This window comes from Vicugna pacos, chromosome 2 (genome assembly GCF_048564905.1).
Source record: "Vicugna pacos chromosome 2, VicPac4, whole genome shotgun sequence".
Taxonomy (NCBI): domain Eukaryota; kingdom Metazoa; phylum Chordata; class Mammalia; order Artiodactyla; family Camelidae; genus Vicugna; species Vicugna pacos.
The window spans coordinates 15686087-15701105 of NC_132988.1; positions in this window are offsets into that span (position 1 = coordinate 15686087).

Sequence of the window (15019 nt, forward strand, 5' to 3'; positions counted from 1 at the left end):
ACAGCACTATTGCTTTATAAATCTCAACTCAAAGTGATTCAGAATTCTAAAGACAATTCAACTAGCAGCCATCTTAAATGTCAATATTTGATGTTACCTTCTTTTCTAAGTTCTTTTGAGAACAGAACCACATAAATGAGATTAAATTATCAGTGAAAAAATATCAACTATTCCATTATGCAAAGAAATTACACTTATTTTAGGATATATTTATTATTATTATTGTTATGGTTATGTTCCTTAGCTACTCATTTTAAATACCCTAAAAGATGTGCTCTCCCCTCATTTTGACCAATAGTCAGTCTCACTCCTCTTTCCAATCTGTAGGTAGGGCTGAAACAGCTGCTCTGTTGCCTGTGCTTTGCTCTCTGATTTAGTTAAATAAGCCCCACAGGTGACATGAGAGGCCTTGCTCTAGAATCATTCATCTATCCTGGGGACACAGTACGAGACATGCTGTGAGTGAGAGGAGATGGGGCAGCAACATGGTTATTAGACATATCTAGAGTTATGGAGTGTTTTATGGCTTTTATCTGCTTTTTACTCATCCTCTACCAAGAGATCACTTGTGACCTTAAATTTATAGCATAAACAGTATCAAGAGACAAATAGGAAACTAAAAAAAAAAAAAAAAGACAGATAGTAGAAAAATGTGCACCACCACCAGTAGACAAAGAGTTCCTATAAATTGATAAAGAAAATTCTAGCTTAGGGAGACGTTTTAATTATTCATTCAACCAGTATTTATTAAGACCCTAGGTACCCAGCTCTGTTGCTTTATGAAATGGATACGAACAATTAGCAAGTAAGAGTGGTAAAGGGCCAATAAATGTGTGAAAAGATGCTCAACCTCACTAAATTACAGAGAAATACAATCTAAAATAAAACAAGATGACATGTTTAATGTTACAGATTGATGAAATAATTAAAAGAGTGATTAAATTCAGTGCTGATGAAGGATGAGGGGGAAAAGGCACTCTCATTTTGGTGGGATTGTGAATTTCTATAAATCGTTTTGGAAACTTTTCTGATAATACGTATTAAAAGGAAAAAAAACATGTAAAATACATCAGAAGTAAAAATATAAATGACCTATGTCATTTTTTTTCTAATGCACATGTAAATATATACTATTGATATAAAGTAAGTATATATATAACACAGAAATAATAATAGCCATTAAATAATACCTATCTAAATAATAAATATATCTGAACAAGTGTGTTAACCACAGCATAACTTTCTAGCAGTTATGAAACTATATATAGGCAGAAAGGACATAATAAGTTGAACAAAAGGTATATGATGGTAGGATGACACGGAACCACTAGAAGAATACATTATTGGCCTTGAAAACTGTCATAATGATTTGTAAAGCTTTATTGATATACAGTTGACATAGAATAACTTACATATATTTAAAGCTTACAATTTGAAAAGTTTTGATACACACACACACACACAAATTGTGACTCCATCAGTACAATCGAGATAACGAACGTATTTTTCCTAAGCCCCAAGTTTTCTCATGCCTCTTTGCAATCTTTCCCTGGGGAAAGTACCCGCAATTTCCTCTCCACCCTTCTCCCCATCTGCAGGCAACCACCATCTGCTTTCTGTCACTATAAATTCGCTTACATTTTCTAGAGGGTTGCATAAATGGAAGAATTATGCACTCTTTAGTTTCTAATTTCTTTCACTAAGCATAATTGTTTTGAGATTCATCTGTGTTGTTTCATGTATCAATGGTTCATTCCCCTTTTAGTGATGCGTAGTATTCCACTGTATGGATACACCAACCTTGTTTATCTATTCACCCATTGGTGAACATCTGCATTGTTTCTAGTGTTTGGCTATTACAAATAAACATGAAAATGTGTGTACCAGTCTTCCTGGGGACACATGCTTTCTCTTGAATAAATCCTGGGGTGGAATGGCTGGATCATATGTAAGTGTATGTTTAACTTGATAAGAAACTGCCAAACTGTCTTCCAAAGTAGTTATAGCATTTTACATTCCCATCAGCAGTGTATGAGAGTTAGAGTTCTACTAAGTCCTTCCGAACACTTCATATGATTTAAAGTTCTAGCCACACTAATAGCTATGTAGTGGTATCTAACTGATGTTTTATTTTCAATTTTATAATTGAAATTATAATTATGTTGGCATCTTTCCATGTGTTTATCTGATATCTAAATATCTTCCTTGGTGAACTATATAGTCAAGTCTTTTGCTCACTTTTTTAAAAGTTGGGTTATTTGTTTTTTTTTTTTTTTTGCTCTTTATTTTTTATAGATTTGGATTCAAGTCCTTTATCAGTTATATACTTTGCAAATATTTTTCCCAGTCTGTGGCTTGTCTTTTCACTCTCTTAGCAATGGCTTTTGAAGAGTAAAAAAATTTAATTTTAGTGAAGTCTAATTTATCAATTGTTTCTTGGATCATGATTTCAACAGCATGTCTATGACAACTTTGCCCAACTCAAGATCACAACCAATCATGGATCAAATTCAATGCATAGTTGGTTTAATCTGCAAATATGGATCCCACGAATGTGATGGGCTCGTTGTACTGCAGCATTTTATATAAGGGATTTGTGTGTTGGTTGATTTTGGTATCCACGGAGGGTCCTGGAACAAATTCCCTGCAGATGCTGAGGAATGACTGCATGAAATCTTTGAATCTTTCTTAGAACTCACCAGTGAAACTCTCTGGTCCTAGGCTTTTGTCTTTTGGGAAGTTTTGTTGTTGTTGTTGTTGTTGTTGTTGTTGTTGTTGATTTGTTTTTATCACTGATTTGATCTCTTTACTAGTACTTGGTCATTCAGATTTTCTATATCCACATAATTCAGTGTTGGAAGATTGCATGTTTCTAGCAATTTATCCATTTCTTCTAGGTTGCCCAGTTTGTTGATGTATTGTTCATAGCAATCTCTTTGATCTTTTACATTTATATGGTACCAGTTGTAATTTCTCCTCTTTCAATTCTGATTTTATATATTTGGGCCTCTAACTTTTTTCTTGTGATGAGTCAAGCAAAGGTTTGTCAATTTTGTTTACCTTTACTTTAACAAGTTCTTAATTTCATTGATCTTTTCTATTGCGTTTTTACTCTATATTTCCTCTCTGACCTTTATTATTTCCTGCCTTCTAACTTCGGGCTTTGTTCTAATTCCTTTAGGCATGAAGTTAGATTGCTTATCTGAGATTTTCCTGTTTCTTAAGGTAGGCCTATATCACTATGAACTTCCCTCTTAGAACTACTTTTGTGGCATAGCATAGATTTGGGAATGCTGTAGTTCCATTTTCATTTGTCTCTAGGTATTTTTAAATTTCCCTATGATTTCTTCCTTGACCCATTGGTTGTTCAGTAGCACGTTGTTTAATCCCCACATATTTGTGATTTTTATAGTTTTATTCTCATAACTCATTTCCAGTTTCCTATTTTTGTGGTTAAAAAAGATGCTTGATAGGATTTCAATCTTTTTAAATTTATTGAGACCTGTTTGTGGACTAACGTGATCTAGCCTAGAGAATGTTTCATGTGCACTTGAGAAGAATGTATATTATGCCACTTTTGGATGGAATGTTCAATATGTATTTGTTAAGTCTACCTGGTCTACTGTGTCATTTAAAGCCAATTTTTCTGTATTGACTTTCTTTCTGGGTGATCTATCCATTAACATAAGTGGGATATTAAAGTCACCTACTGTTATTGTATTGCTGTCAATTTCTTCCTTTAAATCTGTTAATATTTGCTTTATATATTTAGGTACTCTATGTTGGGCATGTAAATATCTACAAATGTTATATCCTCTTGTATTGATTCCTTTATCACTATGCAATGTCCTTCTTTGTCTTTTATTACAATCTTTGTTTTAAAGTCTATTTTGCCTGATATAAGTATAGCTATATCAGCTTTTTTTGTTGTTTCTATTTGCATGGAATATCTTTTCCATCCCTTCACTTTCAGCCTGTGTGTGTGTCCTTACATGTGAAGTGGGTCTCCTGTAGGCAACATATAAATGAGTCTTGTTTTTTTTTTTTTTAACCATCCAGCCACTCTGTCTTTTAATTGAATGTCTATTTCCTCCCCCAGTTTGGGAAGTTTTCAGCCATTATTTCTTCAATTAAGTGTTCTGCCCATATCTGTCTCTTTCTTCTCCTTCTGGGACCCTTATAATGCAAAGATTATTCTGCTTGATGCTGTACCGTAACGTAAGTCCCTTAGGCCATCTCCATTTCTTTAATTTCTCTTTTCTGCTCTGTTTGGGTGATTTTCACTGCCCTGTCTCCAGGTTGCTGATTCAATTTTCTGTTTTATCTAATCTGCTGTTGAACCCCTCTAGTGTGTATTTTAGTTTGGTTACTGTACTCCTCAGCTCTGTGATTTCTGTTTGTTACTTTCTTATATTTTCTGTCTCTTTGTTGAAGTTCTCAATGTGTTCATCCATTCTTCTCCTGAGTTCTACGATAACTTTTATGACCATTACTTTGAACTCTTTATCAGGTAGATTACTTAACTCCATTCATTAAGATCTTTTTTTCTAAGGCTTTGTCTTGTTTTTGTTTGGAATATATTCTTCTGTTTTCTCATTTTGCTTGACTTTCCATGTTTGTGTCTATGTACCATTAGGCAGAACAACTTTAGTGAGGCTCCAAGAGCATGCTAAGGTTGGAGCAGGCTGTTGTTTTAGTGATGAGGGCAGGGCAGGTGCATGCCCATTGCCTAGCAAGGATGTGTTTGTATGTACCCCTTGGGGTCCCTGGACATTAGCCTTGTTGGTCTCCAAAGCCAGATATTTTGGAGATTATTTCTCCTGCACAGGTCCCAAAGATTAGGGTGCTCAATGTGGGGCGCAAATCCCTCATTCCTCAGGGAGTAGCTCTATATGTGTGAGACCCTCCCCCCCCCCAACTGTAAGTCAATGTATTAGCGTTGGGGGTTTTGGCAAGATCACTTCTCTGTCTTTCCCACCTGTCTCGATGTGGCGCCTTTCTCACTTATTGTGGAGGGGCTGTTCAGCCAGTTACCAGTCCTTTCTGAATGGTAATTGTTCCATATGTAGCTGTAGATTTTGGTGCATTCATCAGAGGAGGTGAGTTCAGGAACCTTCTATGCCTCCATCCTGGCTGCTTACTGAATCCATGGTGATTTTTCAGAGCGACAAAAGTAGATTGCAGCATGATGTGTTTAGTATAATCCAAGTTTCATAAAAGTCAAGACAGCCAAAAATGTACATGTGCATAAACACTTTCCTATACATTTAGATGTGATGCAGCATGAAGAGAAGACGGCAAAGATGCACACAGGCTGTTAACATCACCACTGACTAGAAGCTGATAGAATATAGCCATCAAGAACTGGGGTGCAGAGTGAGTGGGTAGGGGAAGATGCTTCATTATTTTTCTTCGTGCATACTTACATTGTTTTATTCATTGCAGGGAACCTGGATGACTCTTACAATGTTCAAGGGAAATTTGATAAAATAAAAAATTTTTAAAGACTGAAAAAAAAATACACTGGACATCAGCAGAAGGGACAGCAAAATAGGAAAAAGCAAGAAGAAGGTGGGGTTAAAAGAGTCTAAGGCAGAAGAAAAGCAGACTGTCCCTCATGTGCATTGTCTTCATGCAAAAGATCAGCCAACACTCAGGTACTAAACTTGAAGGAATAATGAGCAGAGATCTTTGCCTTACCATATATGTATATATAGCTCTTGTGTAACCTGTCAAAAGGACCTCTAGAGTGTCAGCATGTGATTTAATAAAACCCAGGATTCCTTTCCTGCTGAAAGTTTCATGTAAATCCAGATCATTTAATTACCCCCATCATCATTCCCTGATCCATCTACAAATACTTCCAACAGTATTATCTGTAAAGTTACAAACGGCTTTCATCACAGTCCCGTTTCTATAAGGTGTTAGACACTGTGCTTACCACTTTATAAATAAAACTTAAGTTCTTTATTTTATGACCTATAAATAATAATTGAGTTACAAAGAAAACATTGCCATTCTTTTCTCCTTTCTCCTTAAGAGCCAGGAAACACAGCTTTGCATTTCAAGCACCCAAGGATACTATGATTCTTACTACACAGGAAACATGATAGGATAAATTAAAGGATAAATATGGTGAAATCCATCAGGAAAGTCTGCCGGTTAAGGAGGTTCAGATTAAAATTAATCACAGATCCTTTACTAACAGGTAGCTATTATTTTCCCCCCAAATATTACCCAGATAATTGCCTTAAATCTCTACTTCATTTTGTACATGCAGACATGGTCTCAAACATTCTGTAACAAAGATGGGAAGCAATCCTTCTCAAGTTAACATATTATTTCTGTGCAATTTCCACCATGAACAGAGCATATTAATGTATTCATTCACCATCTGTGTCTGTTGGTACCACGGCCAGTTACCCCAGAGGACTAAGACACCCTATTTTGTAATAGACATTTGGACAATCACAGGGACTCCCAAATGAACAATGTGAGGTCTCTATTATGTGCAGATGGAAGACAGATAAATAGGCAAACACGGCAGGTTCAGCAGTTTGCTTGGAATTCTCAGTCCTAGAGGATTAAGATAGGCACACAGAAATATGTCAAAGCCAGTCTCCATCCTTACAAAGCACTAAAAGTGAAGCTTAGAGGAGATTTTTTTGCTAGATTTTCATTCGTACCAACAAAGAAAATTGTCAGTTCATTTAAGAAGCCCCCTTTCTTGGGAAAAGCCCCATTAACCTGCCCATTCACAATGTCCTTCAAACATCCTATTTTGTTCTCTGTGGGCAGCTTCAGAAAAAACAAAAAACAAAACGAAACAAACAAACAAAAAAAACAGAAAACAAAAGCCATAGGCTTGAGGCATGAATGAGAGATGGGGAAAGAAAATGGCTGAGCAGCTCTTCTTTTCTGGCATTTGGGAAACACAAGAGTATCTACTTTAAAAACCAATTATATTTAAACTTAAATAAGTCACTTTGAGGCACATTCACCATTTTTTAAAAAATGAGGATAATCATAATATTTGTATTTTTGTTTGTTTGTTTGTAAATGGTTAACTTTTCTGCTCTAGAAACCAAATGTGGTCCTACTTAGTCATTCATCATTCTCTTGGGCTCCCTAGAGAATTATGTACCAATAATTGAGACCTGAGGAGCCCTAAACATTTTTCTTTTAATCAGTATATATGATTCACTGTTATATTACTTGGTCTATAGCTCCGAGATTTTTCTGTTATCTGGTTGCTATTTTAAAAATGTCACATAAGGTAAATTATTATTTTTAGCAAAACTGAAATATACCTTTCATATAAAAATGCTAAAGGAGCTCCTTGAGATTTTTCAGGTATCTGGATAGAATGTTGTAGAGTTCATCTGCTGCATCCTCAGTCCAGAGCAATGATCTCTTCTTCCCAAAACATATATCTACTCCAAGTAGCTTATTCATTTATTCATTATTCATGTATTGAGTGCTTATTATGTGCCAGGCACTGTAAAATATACTGGGGACAAGTTGATAAATGACTCATTTCTTACTCTGGAGTATCGCATAGTCCAGGGGAGGACAAAGGAAGCATACAAGATAAATTACAACTCAGCCTGATAGGAAGCAAAATAGAGTTATATATAAAGTATTATGAAAGCACTGAGAAAATGTGACCAACTCCCAGCCCCAACTCAGGGAGTCTAGGAAGACTTCATAGGAGTGACAAAATTTCACCTGGGTCTCCAAAAATGTATAGAGGTTGATCAGGTAAAGAATGGATAAATGGATGAAGTGTTTGACAGGACGCTGATAACTGAAGAGACAATTATCAGCCTCTGCTGGGTTCTAGGCAGCCTTGAAAATGGTTCTCCTGATAAGAAGAACCACATTTGCAAATGCAGAGATGCATGAAAAAAACACAGCAAGCTTAAGGAATGACAAGATATTCAGGTTACCTGGACAAAAGTTCTGTGCAGAGGAAGATGTAAGGAAATGAGGTCGAAATTCAGGTTGAGATCAGCAAGCAAATTCTCTTAAATCCAACGTCAAAGTGTTTGTACTTTGTTCTGGAAGACACAGAAAGGCAAGGTAGATTTTTAAGCAGAGGATTTCAAACGTTCAAATGTATTTACTGAGCACCTTGTATATGCCAGGCCTTTTCTAGACTCAGCATTTAACAGTCATGAAGAAACAGACAAGAACACCTGATTTCATGGGGCTCATAGTCAAATGGGAAAAGGCAGACAATAAGCAAAGTAAGTAAGAAAGAAAGTAAATTTAGTAAATGTAAGATAAAGTAAATACAGTAAATTTAAAGGTGGTAAGTGCTAGGGAGAAAAATGAAAACAGGAAAGAGTGAAGTGAAGTAATTAGATTGTGTTTTAGAACAGCTCTTCTGGATTATTCAAAGAGATTAGAGATAGACTGCAGACAGATATACATATTAAAATTTCATTAAAGCGTTCACGGCAGGTATGGTAATGCTAGGAACCACAATTACCCAATGGGAATGAAGAGAAAGAGACAGATTCAAAAGAATCAACAGGACTCTATTAGGGATGTATTGTATATAGGATTGAAAAAGAAAACGAAGGATAAGAATGATGCTGTTTTCTCATCAAAGTTTGAGTAATCATTAGAAAAGGAAGATCGAGAGTCATGTTATTGTATGACCTCATTAAGGTCATAAGTTGCTTAACCTCTCCTAGACCACTAGAAGATGTTACTCTCCTCATTCTTTGAAACAAGAAGCACTAAATACATTCAACTTCTTGAGATAGTTCAGTATAGCCAACAATACTTCAGCACCTGGGAAATGGTTTCTTGGTATCTGAATAGTCATCCAATGGGTCATCTTGAGAGAAAATATTTGGAAAAATTCTGTACTTTTTTCTGATTATACGATGAACTCTAGAGGTAGAGACATTGGCCACCAGAAGACATCCTTCATCCTGTTTTACCTCCACAAGTCAGAAGAAGCACTGAAGTCGAGTGGTGTACAGAGAAAACTTACAGTGAATTTTTAGTGAATGGTAACTGGTATTACATTCGTTAACATTTCTGGATGTGATGGACACATTTTGGGAGTCAGTGTTCGTCACTTGGCTCAGACTGTTTTAGACTGGGACACTATCATGATGCCTCCGGATATATCCCACCCTGATAATGAATGTGCTGGTCGTCTCCGAGTCTCCTTGGTGACTCTCAATGCTCCCAACCACCTGTGTCGTCTGGCATCTGTGCCTGTTGCTGCAGTCCTGGCTGCCGCATCAACCACAACTCCATCTTTGTGTGGGCGAGCTGTGGAGACAGATTGTCCCTTGGTACAGGGTAGGGACTGTCAGTCATGGAGCAGAAACATGAGGCTGGAGCGTGGAGTGTAGATCAAGAGCACGCCTTGCATGGGTCCAATACCCGAAGTTAAAATGGAGCAGCTCCATATCTGTTCCCCCTCAGGGAGTTCCTGGACCCATCAGAAAGACTGCAGATTTTTTTCTTTTAATTAGAGGAAAATGAATAACCAGCGAGGGACTACTCCATTCACTGTGCCTCTCTTTTAGCCATTATCCAGTTTGGACAGTCCATTGATTGAGCATTGAAGAAATGTTGTTTCTAATGTAAAAGGACATTCTGGATGGGCACCAAGGCTGGCTGCACTTCTTCTCAAGGAGAAGGGAACAGCCTCTCCCCTGAAGTGAGACCAGAGTCCAGGAAGGAGTCACTGATTCGCAGGAGAGAGAGTCCCCTTGAAGGTTAGTACAACGGCTCTCAGAGAGAATTCTGGAAGCTACAGCTGACTCCAGCAGTAGTCATTGATTCTTGAAAGGCAATAGCAGCTTGTAATGGGAGACACAGCAACAACTTTGATTTCTTTTACCTAGGAAGAGGGCTTTATCCGAACTTCCTTTTATTTTGACTACATGCTTTTTTACCGTCTCGATTTTCTGTATTAGTTCTGGGCATAAAGGAAAGAGAAAAAGATTGAGGGAAACCTAAGGACATCTTCTTCAGTGGGAATTTAGAACTGCACCTGAGAAACTTCCTTCTTGCTGCTGAGTCTTCTTGCAGCAAAATGAATAAATGAAACTCATCTCTGATCCATGGGAGATGAAATACCTTTTTGTTCAAGGAGGGTCTCTGTCACCTGCTGGTTGTCTTAACTGTTGGTCTAAAGAAAGGAGTGTCCAATGTAAGGTAGTTTTCCAGAGAGAGAGAGAGAGAGACAAGGATCTTGGAGACAATCCAATCATCAAAGTATCACAGTGTTGTCCTGTGGCTGGATTTCTAGTTTATCCTCATCTGAGCTTTATCATCCCTATTTTGACCTTTTAAATAGATACTCTTCTCTCTCATACAGACGCCACCCATGGTGTGAGGATCTTTGCTTACACAAGTGTGAGCAAACCCTCACTTGCACAACTCATGCAAACAGCATGGGGAAGAGGAACCCAGAAAGAAATATACTGGGTGGGCACATAGCCACGTGGGCTCAGAGATACTTGAGCTTCCACCAAGACCAGAAAAACAATAGCCAACCTGCCAAATGACGCGTAAAGCCCTACACTTTACACCATATTACAGGTAAAGGCAGACACAAGAAAGGTGAACCTAGAGGTAATTGTATAAGTTTGGGGACTTCCTTCAGCCACCTCAAAATGTATTGCTGGTAAAATCCTAAAATGTGAAATTAATTTCTTCCCTGAAAGGGATGAAGAGAGAGATCAGATGCACATGGCATGAATCGCCCAGAGCAGGGCAAGAAAAGGAAAAAGGCAAATTTGGGACAATAAAAATAGGCAAGGAAGGGTGAAAGGGAAGAAGCCAGTACGTGACTGATCCTAGGACTCTCAGTAGCAGGCTCCAAATCAGTAAAACAAGCTGAGGCCGCCACGGTTCCTCTTCTTGGGTTTATAAAGTTGCGGATCCCAGGGAAAGACTGGCCGGGGGCGGGGGGAGGGCACGTATTATCAGTCTAGATGCAACAGAAAGGACAAAATAAAATACAACCCATTCAAATGCTAGCAAAAAGACCAACAAGAAGTCTCCCTGAGATCCGTGGAGAAATTCTTTCAGGACCTCAGATCCTGGCTGCGCTGTCCCCGTCCCCTTCCACCCTGTAGATGACCAGATAGTCAAGAAATTCAAGGATCCGGGCAACTCCTAGGGACTCCTGCGTTCTAATCCCGGAAAATACTCAGACTTCCATTGCTTCAAGGTGACAGAAGACAGTACTGATGAGTGCTCTTTGGTTTGGGCATCCCTTCTGAAGAATCAAGTCCAAATTCTGTACCAACGAGATTAAAACAGTACACTCTTAATTTCTGAAAATCATAAGAAGCCCCATTTTCTGTGCCTGGGTGACTCTCTGGGTTGCCAGCCTGTCAAAGCTTTTTAAAAGGCAGGGAGCTGTGTATCATTTGATCCTGAGGTAACCTTTACGAGTCAATCTCTCACACAAGCCTCTCCCTCCTTGGTAGACAGATGCATCATGGAGAATTTGGCAACGTTCAATCGATAACTGAAGTGATACAAGTAATGACACCAGTGTGAACACTGCTGGCTTAGATATTTCCTGTTTTTCAGAAGGAACAAGTACCCACTATTCCTGTCATTTTAAGGGAAAGAAACAAGGACCATTATTTCCTTGGCTTAATATTAAGTGGATGCCCACAGAATGTTGTCAATGAAAATCTGTGTCTAAGTGATAATATATTCTAGAATGCTTGGCCCACAGTTTTCTCAAGAAACAGCTCTTAAAATAACGAAGTTTATGACATTTCTGAATATCTTCGTGTTTTAGAATTCAGGGCGGTTGTTGCGGGGGTGGTTGCGGAGAAAGCCCCACAGGTTGCCCGATAGGCTTTCAGTTTGACTACTGACAACCTAACAAATCCATGAAGGCCCAGTTCATGTCCGCATCATTCTCACTGATAAAATAGGACTCACAGATAGCTCACTGTTGAAAAGAAGTTGGGAAGGAAGAGTTCTTGTTATTATAAATGCTCAGCCTGTGGAGGACTGGCCATAATCACATGCTGATGTTACTTTAATAGTTTTCAGAGTCACAAGAATGGGGTTATTTTTTCCATGAGGGCTTTTCAGTTTCTTTGTAGTTAGGAAATCAACCTACAAGATGGCCAAAGGAAAAAAAAAAAAAAAAGATTGAATTTGCAAAGAAGGCAGTCTCATAAAAGGAGGTCATCATTGAAAACTGACACAAAGTTGTGAGTTTGTTTCTGTTGGCTTTTTTTTTTTCCTTTAGAAAATAATTTTTGGGGATAAACAGCTAAAAATTTCCAAATTGGCAATAGGGTTTTCTTGGATCTGTTTGTATTTCAAACATGGCTGGAATGGAATACATACATAAACAAAACTAAACGAAAAACCAACTCTGCTTATTCTAATTGGATGGGCAGAAGAGATGGAGGAGGGCAATAGTGGATGATTGACAAGGTGGCCTGGGATGTACCTGGACCTTTGCTACCTAAACTGAGGTTTGTGGATCAACAGTGTGAACACCATCAGGGTGCTTGTTAGAAACACCGAATCTCAGGCTCTACACCAGACCTACTAAATCAGACTCTGCACATTTAATAATATCTTGTCTGCACATTAAATTTGTAAGAGTTTAATTCTATAGTTAGTGCTGTCGACACAGAAGAGCAAAAATTTTCATGAGGTATATAAATTGGAGTCATTACTACCTAAAAAATGTCTAATGAGGAAAGCTAAAGAGAGGGAGAGAGAGAGAGAGAGAGAGAGGTAGCACATACCTAAGTAAGCTTATGATAATGGCAGATAGTTTGCAGAGCACACTTTGAAAGAAAGCTGATTTCTTCTTGCTTTGACTGTGTAAATCTGTGCAATAGCATTAGAGGCTGAGAGGATGATAGGCTTGAGTTAATGCAGACATTTACATCTTGGTGGTATGTAAACATTTAACAACAAACAACAAAGAACCAGAGAATCTTTGTAAATTAGCATAAAAATCCAAGTCAGCTCAAGATGCGATGATCAGTAACTGACACAGAGGTAGAAAGAGAAGAATCAAATAAGCTAGGGAGCCAAGCTGTCCTGGTATCACTCCTTGGCCATATTTGGTTCTCAAGTCTCACCAGTTTGGGGTTGAGGACGGACTGTCAGTCAATATCAGCACCACATCACCTCTTAAGCAAAAATGAATTAATAGATGTTGGGCATCTACTGTGAGCTGAGTCCATTGTTGGGCTCCACAATGGATTTTGTTTTTCTTTTAAGTCTCATAGCAACCTAAAAGAGGAATGAATTCTCATTTCCATTTCCACTAATAATGAGGAAATTGTGGTTTAGCAAGGATAAAATAATTGCTCAAGGTCACAAAGCTAACAAGTGAAAAGAGCTGGGATTTAAAATCAGTTTAGTCTGAGTCTGAAGGCTCTCCCAACCAAGCCGCGCTGCTAAGTATAGATGTCATAGAAGTAAGTTAAATATTTAGTAAAATATATACAGTTATTACGATACTCGGATTTATACTAAACCAAATGCTTCTTTTGTCTTTATATAGTCTTGAATTAAAAGAAACTTTTCGTGTATTGTTAAAAATAGATATCTGAACAGGGAGGGCCCCAAATGGTAATTTTAGTAAAAATTCCAGCACCCACAGTCAGTGGCACAGATAGATGACACCCATTATAGGATCCCGCCTGAATCAGGCTTGCCTGCAGTTGGCTGTGCCACTCTTCATTTGCAAGTGTGACTGCCAACACATTTTCAAAGGATCATCATCATTCACTGCATCAATATGAATCCCCTTTCATCATAAATTGTCAGGGGACTTACCTTGGGGAAATAGAAGGTGGAAAACTAGACCACTGACATGCGTAACCCACAAGGAATATGTATTGGCCCAAGAAATAATTCATGATTTAAAGGTGCTGAAAAGATTTGTGATTGCCTGTGCACAGGTGCATGGACGTGCACACGTTCCCGCACACGCACTGATTGAAAGCTTGGATGGACGTCAAACTCTGGGCATAATAAACACAAAGAACCAGTGAAGGTAGTTCTGGACTTTCACTCCAATCAGAACAGTTTAGCTTCATCTGTTTAATGTATTGGGATTCCATGTAAAATTTGTTGGTGGTATTCAAAGACTTCTACTGCTTCAAAGAAAAAATACTTGAAAATGATCGTGATATAGATCAAATCCCTCACTTTGTGGGTAAGAAAGTGAGAAAGATTCAGAACCTATGACTACTTTGTGTGTGCCTGCTGGATGCTAGGCGCCGCGCCAGAGATTTCCAGGATGTCTCCATTCCTCGTCTACATGCTGACTAAGACAGTTACGCTGAAAGAGATGAGTTAGCTTGCCTAGGGCACACAGTGCTCAAGACAGACTGAAGGCTAGAGTCCGGGACTATTAACCAGCAAGTTCTGTACTTTCCCCAGAATGCCTTATTGCTGGTGTGAAGATAAGACACGTCGGTCTTTCCATCCTACTCCCAGGTTGGTTCATCGAACTCTGTTTTCATACTCTTCTCTGTCTACAGGAAGAATACAATCTTAATCCACAGGATCTGTGTACTAAGCTGTTTAGCAGATGATGCACAGATTCACACTAGTCTGTTTCTTCCCTTTCCGGCCAAGAACACCAACAAATGTTCAAGCTGCCATCTTGACTCTGGATTTGTTCTTTCACCCAAATATGTAAGTTTTACTATGGGGTAGAGACTTCTTACTGTTGCAGTAGACCCTCACCCACAATAAAATGAGCCATAAAATGTATCTTATCACTTAGTTTTACACTTAAGGAGAAATAGTATTCTCCTCCATATGGTTAAAACATTAAATGCTCACAAAGCCACTTTGCTCATTCACCTCACATATGGGAAATAAATCAATATAGCATGTGAATGAACTTCAATATAGTCTTAAACTTGACCCATGTTTAAGTTTAACCCACTGAACTTGATGTTACAACGGATTAAATTTATTATTTTTCCATAATGTTATTCCCACTTAAATTGCAAGATAGGGCAAGATGTGG